Below are 9,998 nucleotides of genomic sequence, written 5' to 3'. Positions count from 1 at the left end.
GCTCCCTCCCTCCTCACCTCTTCTCTCCATGTGTCCTGCTCCCTCCCTCCTCACCTCCTCTCTCCATGTGTGCTGCTCCCTCCCTCCTCACCTCCTCTCTCCATGTGTCCTGCTCCCTCCCTCCTCACCTCTTCTCTCCATGTGTCCTGCTCCCTCCCTCCTCACCTCCTCTCTCCATGTGTCCTGCTCCCTCCCTCCTCACCTCTTCTCTCCATGTGTCCTGCTCCCTCCCTCCTCGCCTCTCTCCATGTGTCCTGCTCCCTCCCTCCTCACCTCCTCTCTCCATGTGTCCTGCTCCCTCCCTCCTCACCTCTTCTCTCCATGTGTCCTGCTCCCTCCCTCCTCACCTCTTCTCTCCATGTGTCCTGCTCCCTCCCTCCTCGCCTCTTCTCTCCATGTGTCCTGCTCCCTCCCTCCTCGCCTCTCTCCATGTGTCCTGCTCCCTCCCTCCTCACCTCCTCTCTCCATGTGTCCTGCTCCCTCCCTCCTCACCTCTTCTCTCCATGTGTCCTGCTCCCTCCCTCCTCGCCTCTCTCCATGTGTCCTTTCTTTTCTTATTTTTCATCCTCTCTGTCTGAAAGTTTCTTACACTTTCTCCTCTCTCCCTCTCTCTGTCAACCCTAATCCCGCTTTCTTTCCATCCCTCTCCTTTCCTCCTCCCCCCTAGCTGCTATAATCACTACTTCACAGCCCTGTTCGCTCCATCAGCAGCGCTAGCTGCCCAGCCCCAGATTCCGCTGTGTAGAGTCAGGCCACAGGAGACGGTGCAACAAAGAGCCTTGTGGTCGGCCGTCCATCAGCCATCCACCCAGCCTCCATGGAAACAATAACACTGGGCTGTGGGACTCCTCTCTCCTCTCCAGGCCTCACATAGCGGACAGCAGAGCAGCAGACAGGCAGCAGACTGGTCCAGCAGGATATAGTTCAGCCTGAGTCCAGCTGCTACCGGACAGGGGAAACCCGGCCAGGGAGTGCCACACAAGCAGAAGCAGACACACACACTCCTAGGCCGACCTAAGGGTAGCCAAAATAAGCATCATCCCACAAACAGACAGATGGGGCACATACAGGGCTATTGGTCACTGGGGCACCATTGTGGCCTGCTGCTGGATCAGAGCAGCAATCCTCTGCAGCTCATTGGGGCTATAGTGTTCACAGACCTTTCATTACCAGCACACGTTATATAAGATCTGTGTCACAGAGCCTGCTGCTCTGGCCTGTGAGTGTGTGAGTGTGTGAGTGTGTGAGTGTGAGTGTGTGTGTGGGTGAGTGTGTGAGTGAGTATGTGGCAAAGGATTAACACCCCTCTGGAAGGTGTGATGCTGTTTACGGCTAACAAGCTATGCCTTTGGCTGCAAGGGGGTCTGAACCTGCGGTTGAACCCGACACACGTCCTCCACCAGACACATTTCACCACAGCACAAATGAGCCTCTCCTAAAATAATGGAAATAGCCAAGAAGGCATTTCCTTCACTCAGCTGTTGTGTTGAGTGATGAGGTAGCAAGTTCAGGTCTGTAAAGTCAGGGTGTGCTAGCTGTATTCTATACATTGCATGATTAGTATGTGTGGGTGTGTTTGTTACTTGATGTGTTTGTGTGTGTGTGTGTGTGTGTGTGTGTGTGTGTGTGTGTGTGTGTGTGTGTGTGTGTGTGTGTGTGTGTGTGTGTGTGTGTGTGTGTGTGTGTGTGTGTGTGTGTGTGTCTGTGTGTGTGTGTTTACTAACTAAACAAATAATAACACAGAATACATACACACTTAATACATGAGAAAAAGTTATTGATTACAAACTTAATACAATGGAAACAGGTCCTTAGTGGACTAACAACAGCATGATTGCTTGGTTATGAAAAGGGAGGGGTCAGGAAGAGAGAGGGACAGAGAGAGTCAAACTTATCGTACATTTGGAAACTACCCTCAAAGTAATAATAATACTTTGCTCATGAACCACCGCCTGTTTGGGGTAAGGAATGTAATGTATTTGCGTGTAGATGTCTTTGTCCTTCGTCTCTGAAACCAATCGATCCTTCTATGGGAAGTGGCTCGATGGGTGTAATGCTCTAGTTGTCCAGCAGAGTTCACAATGTCCTTCTTAGTTGTTCCGGCTTGTAGTGGATGTTTCTTCAGATGCACCAATGATTGTCTGAGATGGGATCGTCTCCTTCCTTTCTCGGGTAGATAGTCAAGTTCTAGATCTCTTTACATGTACAGCTGCAGACTGTCAAATGTTCTGGTCTAGGCTTTATCTTCACGCGTGTTGAGAGTTTCAGAGTTTCTAATAATTTCAACGTGTGGCCAATGCTCCATGCTTTTCTGGTCTGATAGGTGAGGTTATCTTCTCACCTCGTTTTGAGTCTTAGAGTTTCAACCATTCGTAACGTTCAGTTCACGCTGTCCATCTGCTGGTCTTTGGTTGATTATTCAGGCTTCAGCTCCCGACCATTTTACATGCCAGTAGCAACCGGCAATATACTGGTCTGAATATGTTAATTCTGAAAACTAGCTGTTATTGGTAGAAAGATTTGGAACCTTCTTCGTTATTGGTCTATATTAACTTATACCTACTGGTGATGTCACCAGGCAAGCCAAAACTCCACCCACGCAAAACCTGCTGATTTGAGGGTCTTGTGTAGATTGCATTTTCAGCCAGCAACTGTCAGGAAATAACACTGACCACATTTCTTCACTCTTTTACAGTCTAAGATTCATCAGCTGTTGTACAATATAATACAAAACACAGCAAATGTTTTACTGCACTAGGCCACAGCCGTTTTTATATCAATATCAAATCATTTCTTGGTAACAATTAAGTCCCATAGGGCGGCGCACAATTGGCCCAGTGTCATCCCGGTTTGGCCGGGGTAGGCCGTCATTGTAAATAAGAATTTGTTCTTAACTGGCTTGCCTAGTTAAATAACGTTTTTTTATTTTTTTAAGTACCTTACTGTAATAGATTTTCATTAAAATGGGCAGAAATTGCTATTTAGAAAAACACTTTCTGGGAGTTGTCACGCCCTGACCATAGAGAGCCTTTTATTCTCTATGTTGGTTAGGTCAGGGTGTGACTAGGGTGGGTAATCTAGGTTGTTTTATTTCTATGTTGGCCTGGTATGGTTCTCAATCAGAGGCAGCTGTTTATCATTGTCTCTGATTGGGGATCATATTTAGGCAGCCATCTCCCCACTGGTTTTTGTGGGATCTTGTTTTGAGTTAGTGCATGTAGCACCTCTGATGTTACGCTTAGTTGTTTGTTTCCTTTTGTAAGTGTCACTAAATAAAATATGTGTAACTCAGAGCACGCTGCGCCTTGGTCCGTCTCTCCACACAATCATGACAGGAGTGCTCTGAGTGGGGAGGAGAGAACTGAAAACTAGCTGTTATTGGCAGACAGGTTTGGAACTCTTACCGGTCTATTACAAATTTACTGCATAGTGATGTTACCATGGAAAATCGAAATCTGTTGAGATAAAAATCTCATTTTCAAGAGAGACCTGGACCAAGACAGCAGCATCAACGCATCAGTTTCAGACAAACAGGCACATGACATCAACAAGACACAGATACATCATTACAAAAAGCAGCACAGTTGTACACTAGTGGTGCGCTGGTCAGCTGTTTGTCAACCCGCACCCGACTGCATTTGCTAATAACCCATCCACAACATCCAGACTATATATGATAAAGTGAAGATCTGAGGCCTGCACCCAACCCCAACTTGCTAATATAGAACATTTTATGTGGTTGAAATACTATCAGCATTTATGTTGATGAAGATGTATCTAACTGCGCATTCGCATTCTGTTAATATGCTGAAAGAAATAAATCATATTTCTCCTGTTACCGAGTCAACATGTTGCCTACATTTGGTATATAATTTTGGTGCAAGAAATGCTTAATTCTGCAGGAGTTAATATTAAAGCTATATGACAGGTTATAGACCTACTGTCAGTTTCCAGATTTCTGTTTCCATTTATCCCATCTGAACAGTAGGCTACAGTTCCCTTGACGTGCCATAGGCCTATTTGAAGTCCCCGTCTTGTGACTGTCGAATTTGTATAGCGCCTCACAATCACACACAACCATCATCCTCTTTTACCACTTCACCAAATCTTTCCCAAAAATGAATTTTCTGGCCCTCGCTTCTCTTTATTTTTAACTCTCCCTTTCGCTGCTTTTCTCGTATTGAATTAAACTCCGACATTGTCCTTTTGGCCACTGTGGATTGGCATGAACTTTTTCTACCCATAGGTATTGTTTCATCATTATTCAACCCGCCCGCCACCCACCCGCCCTTCATCAACACAGTATTTCATGACCTTAAACCCGCCCCCCCCGAGGACTGTGGGTTATAATTCAACCTGTGCATCACTATTGTACAGTCGTGGCCAAAAGTTTTGAGAATGACACAAATATTAATTTCCACAAAGTTTGCTGCTTCAGTGTGTTTAGATATTTTTGTCAGATGTTACTATGGAATACTGAAGTATAATTACAAGCATTTCATAAGTGTCAAAGGCTTTTATTGACAATTACATGAAGTTGATGCAAAGAGTCAATATTTGCAGTGTTGACCCTTCTTTTTCAAGACCTCTGCAATCTACCCTGTCATGCTGTCAATTAACTTTTGGGCCACATCCTTACTGATGGCAGCCCATTCTTGCATAATCAATGCTTGGAGTTTGTCAGAATTTGTGGATTTTTGTTTGTCCACCCGCCTCTTGAGGATTGACCACACGTTCTCAATGGGATTAAGGTCTGGGGAGTTTCCTGGCCATGGACCCAAAATAGTAATGTTTTGTTCCTCGAGCCACTTAGTTATCACTTTTGCCTTATGGCAAGGTGCTCCATCGTGCTGGAAAAGGCATTGTTCATCACCAAACTGTTCCTGGATGGTTGGGAGAAGTTGCTAACGGAGGATGTGTTGGTACCAGGAGTCGAGGAATCTATTATTTTGGAGTCAACTCACCACCACTATAGCTAGCTAGCCAGTTAGCCCTATTGACTATGGGGTTGCGATCTAAGCTCTCTACAGTAGGTATTGTAGGCAGGTAAACCTGCCAGAATTAACACAGAATTAATTTATTAACGTATCAAGATAAAATATTGTAGTCAGGCAACATATAAGATGTAAATGGGAAATATTTCATTCTGTAGTCAGAGTTTATTTTCTCTCGCTTCAGCCCAAATAATGTCCACCATTGATTTCAATAAATTTTGCATAGTTTTTTACGGGGTTGCGTTATATTTCTGTGCATACTTTCCATTGAAGCTTGCATTGATGCATGCTTCGAAATGTTTACAAGCGAAGTACGCGTCCAAGAAGTGCCCTTCATCCTCCATTTCACAGACTTTGATTTGGACTCATTCTCCGACTGATGCGTGCTCCAATTTGCGTGCTTAGAGCACGATAGTATGCTGAGAAACCCCCTGTGTGTCTGCTGATGTGTGTGTGTTGTACAGTAACAGGCCTGCCAGCATTATACCATCCCTCCACAGCAGAACCAGTAGCAGCACAGCAGTCTGTCTGGAGGTTCTAGGAAAACATACATACAGCAGGCCTTAATGGCCCCATGGTGACACCACGGGCTGGGGGTTGACAGGGCACTGGGGGGCCTCTACACACACACATACACACCCACAGTCCGCCAAGCCTGACGCCAGCCGCCCACCGCTCTGCTCATAAAATACCCAAATCCTCTTGGAACTGGTCGTCCAATCAGTAGATGAGTAAGGAGAGAGCAGGACCAATTAGCTGTACCGATAGAGGGAGGTGGTTTGGAGGGTGATGCAGAGCTAGGACCAGGTCCAGCAGAGGGCCTGTAATCTGGATCAAAGCGGAATGAGCTGCTAGGCTCATTAGTACTCAGCCATTGGTCCACAAACACATGCATATGTACACACACACACACACACACACACACACACACACACACACACACACACACACATTACAACTAATTGAGTGGGGCTCTAAAAGCAGATGACTGGCTGCTCCCTTATCGCCTGCGTGCCGGCCAGCGCAATAAAAGTCAAACAGGCTGCCACAAGGCCCTGCAGGCAGAGAAACTGGTGGAGAGGAGGAGGAGCGCTCTCAAGTGAAATTAAAGCATGAGAGGGAGAGCGAGAAAGAGAGACCCCCAAATCAAAATCACAATGTCAGATTCCACATTCACATGCCATGAAGATGGGCAATGGGAGGTGGGGGACATATGGGGGTGTAAAGAGAGGGGTATGTGGGATGTGGGTGTGTAACCAGTCTGTGTGTGTGTATGTGAGCTTGTGTAGTACATCTGTGTTTTCTTACTTGTGTGATAAACTAACTGATTGTAATCAAGCAGTTAGTCATACAGTATAGTCGCATCACATCGCTACAGTACTGATTAACTTCCAAAAGACATTAAGAAGAAGCAAGATCAGAACAGCTGTAGTGGACGGTCGGTCTGCACTGTTTCCCAATGATTATTGATAGGAGAAAATGTCTTTGAACCACACCAATGTAACAGATCAGCTGGGACACTTTTCTCACGTGCATTTGTGAATTGACAGCCAGGCAACTGTAACACACTAACAAGACCTGAACCAAAACCTATTAGCCATTGAGAAGTTCTCCAAACCTGTACTTCCCCAATGAATTCATGTGACTGACATTTAACATTTGGATGTTTGAAAGAGAAGTATCCATACCTGTGTGATGTTCTCGGGGTCTCTGACGGGACAGATCAGCTGGGACTGTAAGAGACAAACACATAACAGTTTAGTGATGATGATGGGTTCATGGGAAAAAAACATTCACATTTTTGTATTTTTTTCCACCTTTATTTAACCAGGTAAGCTAGTTGAGAACAAGCTCTCATTTACAACTGCGACCTGGCCAAGATAAAGCAAAGCAGTGCGACACATACAACAACACAGAGTTACACATGGAATAAACAAGCATACAGTCAATAATACAGTAGAAAAAAAAGAAAGTCTATATACAGTGTGTGCAAATGGCGTGAGGAGGTAAGGCAATAAATAGGCCATAGTAGCGAAGTAATCACAATTTAGCAAATTAAAACAATCGTTCTTATTAACAAAGTTCATATAGAAATGATAGTTGTCAGACACACATCTCATAACATTTGATCTGTGAGTGAATATACACTGCATTCAGAACATATTCAGACCCTTTGACTTTTTCCATATTTGTTATTTTACAGTCTTATTCTAAAATGGATTAAATAGTTTTTTCCCCTCATCAATCTACACATAATACCCCATAATGACAAAGCAAAAACTGTTTTTTAGAAATCTTTCCTAGTTTAAGAAAATTATAAAACTGAAATAGCACATTTACATAAGTATTCATACCCTTTACTCAGTACTTTGTTGAAGCATCCTCAAGTCTTTTTGGGTATGACACTACAAGCTTGGCCCACCTGTATTTGGGGAGTTTCTCCTATTCTTCTCTGCAGATCCTCTCAAGCTCTGTCAGGTTGGATGGGGAGCGTTGCTGCACAGCTATTTTCAGGTCTCTCCAACGATGTTCAATTGGGATCAAGCCCGGGCTCTGGCTGGGCCACTCAAGGACATTCAGAGACTTGTCCCAAAGTCACTCCTGCGTTGTCTTGGCTGTGTGCTTTGGGTCATTGTCCTTTTGGAAGATGAATCTTCTCCCCAGTCTGAGGTCCTGAGTGCTCTGGAGCAGGTTTTCATCAAGGATCTCTGTACTTTGCTCCGTTCATCTTTGCCTCGATCCTGACTAGTCTCCCAGTCCCTGACGCGGAAAAACATCCCCAGAGCATGATGCTGCCACCACCATGCTTCACCGTAAGGGATGGTGCCAGGTTTCCTCTAGACGTGACGCTTGGCATTCAGGCCAAAGAGTTCAATCCTGGTTATATAAGACCAGAGAACCTTGTTTCTCATGGTCTGAGAGTCCTTTAGATGCCTTTCAGCAAACTCCAAGCAGGCTGTCATGTGCCTTTTACTGAGGAGTGGCTTCCTTCTGGCCACTCTACCATAAAGGCTTGATTGGTGGAATGCTGCAATCATGGTTGTCCTTCTGGAAGGTTCTCCCATCTCCACAGAGGAACTCTAGAGCTCTGTCAGAGTGACCATCGGGTTCTTGGTCACCTCCCTAACCAAGGCCCTTTCCCCCGATTGCTCAGTTTGGCCAGGCAGCCAGCTCTAGGAAGAGTCTTGGTGGTTCCAAACATATTCCTTTTAAGAATGATGGAGGCCACTGTGTTCTTGGGGACTTAGGGACCAGTGCTGCAAACATTATTTGTCATTTCTGTCTCGAAGCTCTATGGACAATTCCTTCGACCTCAAGGCTTGGTTTTTGCTCTGACATGCACTGTCAACTGTGGGACTTATATAAATCATGTCCAATGGATTCCAATGGACTCCAATGAAGTTGTAGAAACATCTTAAGGATGATTAATGGTAACAGGGGGCACCTGAGCTCAATTTCGACTCTCATAGCAAAGGGTCTGAATACTGAATAGTTAAAAAAAAAAAAATTGCTAAAATGTCTAAAAACCTGTTTTCACTTTGTAATTATTGGGTATTGTGTGTAGACTGATGAGGAATTTTATATATTTAATACATTTTAGAATAAGGCTGTAACGTAACAAAATGTGGAAAAATTCAAGGAGTCTGAATCCTTTCCGAATGTGCTGTATATTGACCTTGATTTCGTCTCAGGCCAGCAAACCATGCCAACATATCCTCTAAACACCGGCTTCGAGGACATTATCACTTTTATAAAACTTTATTTTGATGAATTTATTCATACTATTTAATCCTTCCACAAGATATAGTCCCGACACAAAGCTACCCAAGCCGGCTGGTCGTTTGTTCTATCAGTTTGGTTGCCAGAGACGCGTTGTCTTTTTGTTCTGTATCTATGAACGTGACCCAGTCGTTCGTTCAAAATGTTCCATTGCCATACTGGCTGACAACATTTTTATCCTAACTTACAGTCACGTCAAACAGTGCAGCCAGAATAACAGCAAAGTAGCCACATTTGTGTTTGTTTAAGCTGTTTTCTAGTGACATTTATTTGGATATATCCATAACAACGAGCTAATAATGCACAATTTCACCTGGCATAGAAATTGTACTCACTCGTCAGGTCACTGTTGTTCAGAGGAGCTAGCCAACAACACAGCTAACATAATCACTTCAAACTGAAGCTGGAAAGACTGAAAACTAGCTGCAATTCATTTAGTTTTACTTGTTTTCTATTGACATTTCTAGTATATATCCAAAAAAATGATGCCAGCTGATTCAAGATTTCGACTGCCTTTCTGTCTCGTCCCGACTCGTACATTAATGTGGGACAGCTAGAGATCGAATTTCAATATTGAAACAATATTGCAAATGTCGAAGAGACAGACAGCAAGGTTTATACAAATCTCTGCTGTTGAAAACCAAATGCTACTCTAAAACAAATGGGAGATAATGTCTTGATGCTTTTTATAGTGGAGATCAAATTTATAAATTTCCTGGCTGGGCAGATGAGACAGTGGATTGTGCAGTGAGATGGAACAGAGTAAATAGGCATTTCAACATCATAGCTTTAGCTGGTGGAAACTTGTGGAATAGACACTGGCTGGAATGCGGTTTTAACCAATCAACATCCAAGATTAGACCCACCCATTGTATAACCACACACACACACACACACACACACACACACACACACACACACACACACACACACACACACACACACACACACACACACAGCTGTGTGCTGTCCTGTTTAAATAGGCAGCAAGTTCAGCGTTAGAGTAGTGTGTGTGTGTGTGTGTGTGTGTGTGTGTGTGTGTGTGTGTGTGTGTGTGTGGTGTTGTGTGTGTGTGTGTGTGTGTGTGTGTGTGTGTGTGTGTGTGTGTGTGTATATAACTCTAGAAATTGTTAGCTTCCCGCTCAGCCCCCAGCCCCCAGTGTGTTTGTCTGTACCTAAACGTCTGTGTAAATGCGTTTTCGTGCATGTGTTCGTATGCGTGTG

General features: G+C 44.3%; 1 long non-coding RNA gene across 1 annotated transcript in view; it reads right to left on the bottom strand.

Moving 5' to 3' along the window:
- Window positions 1-6,244: 6,244 nt before the first annotated feature.
- Window positions 6,245-9,998, bottom strand: part of LOC123724507 (uncharacterized) — a 105,218-nt gene continuing 101,464 nt past the window's right edge. The window contains exon 3 of the long non-coding RNA XR_006757066.1: window positions 6,245-6,727. This is a non-coding gene — a long non-coding RNA (uncharacterized lncRNA). The remainder of the gene's footprint in view (window positions 6,728-9,998) is intronic.

This window comes from Salmo salar, chromosome ssa10, assembly GCF_905237065.1.
Source record: "Salmo salar chromosome ssa10, Ssal_v3.1, whole genome shotgun sequence".
In the NCBI taxonomy this organism is placed as follows: Eukaryota; Metazoa; Chordata; class Actinopteri; order Salmoniformes; family Salmonidae; genus Salmo; species Salmo salar.
The sequence above is the reverse complement of the archived record's forward strand: the minus strand, read 5'-3'. Positions and strand labels throughout refer to the sequence as shown.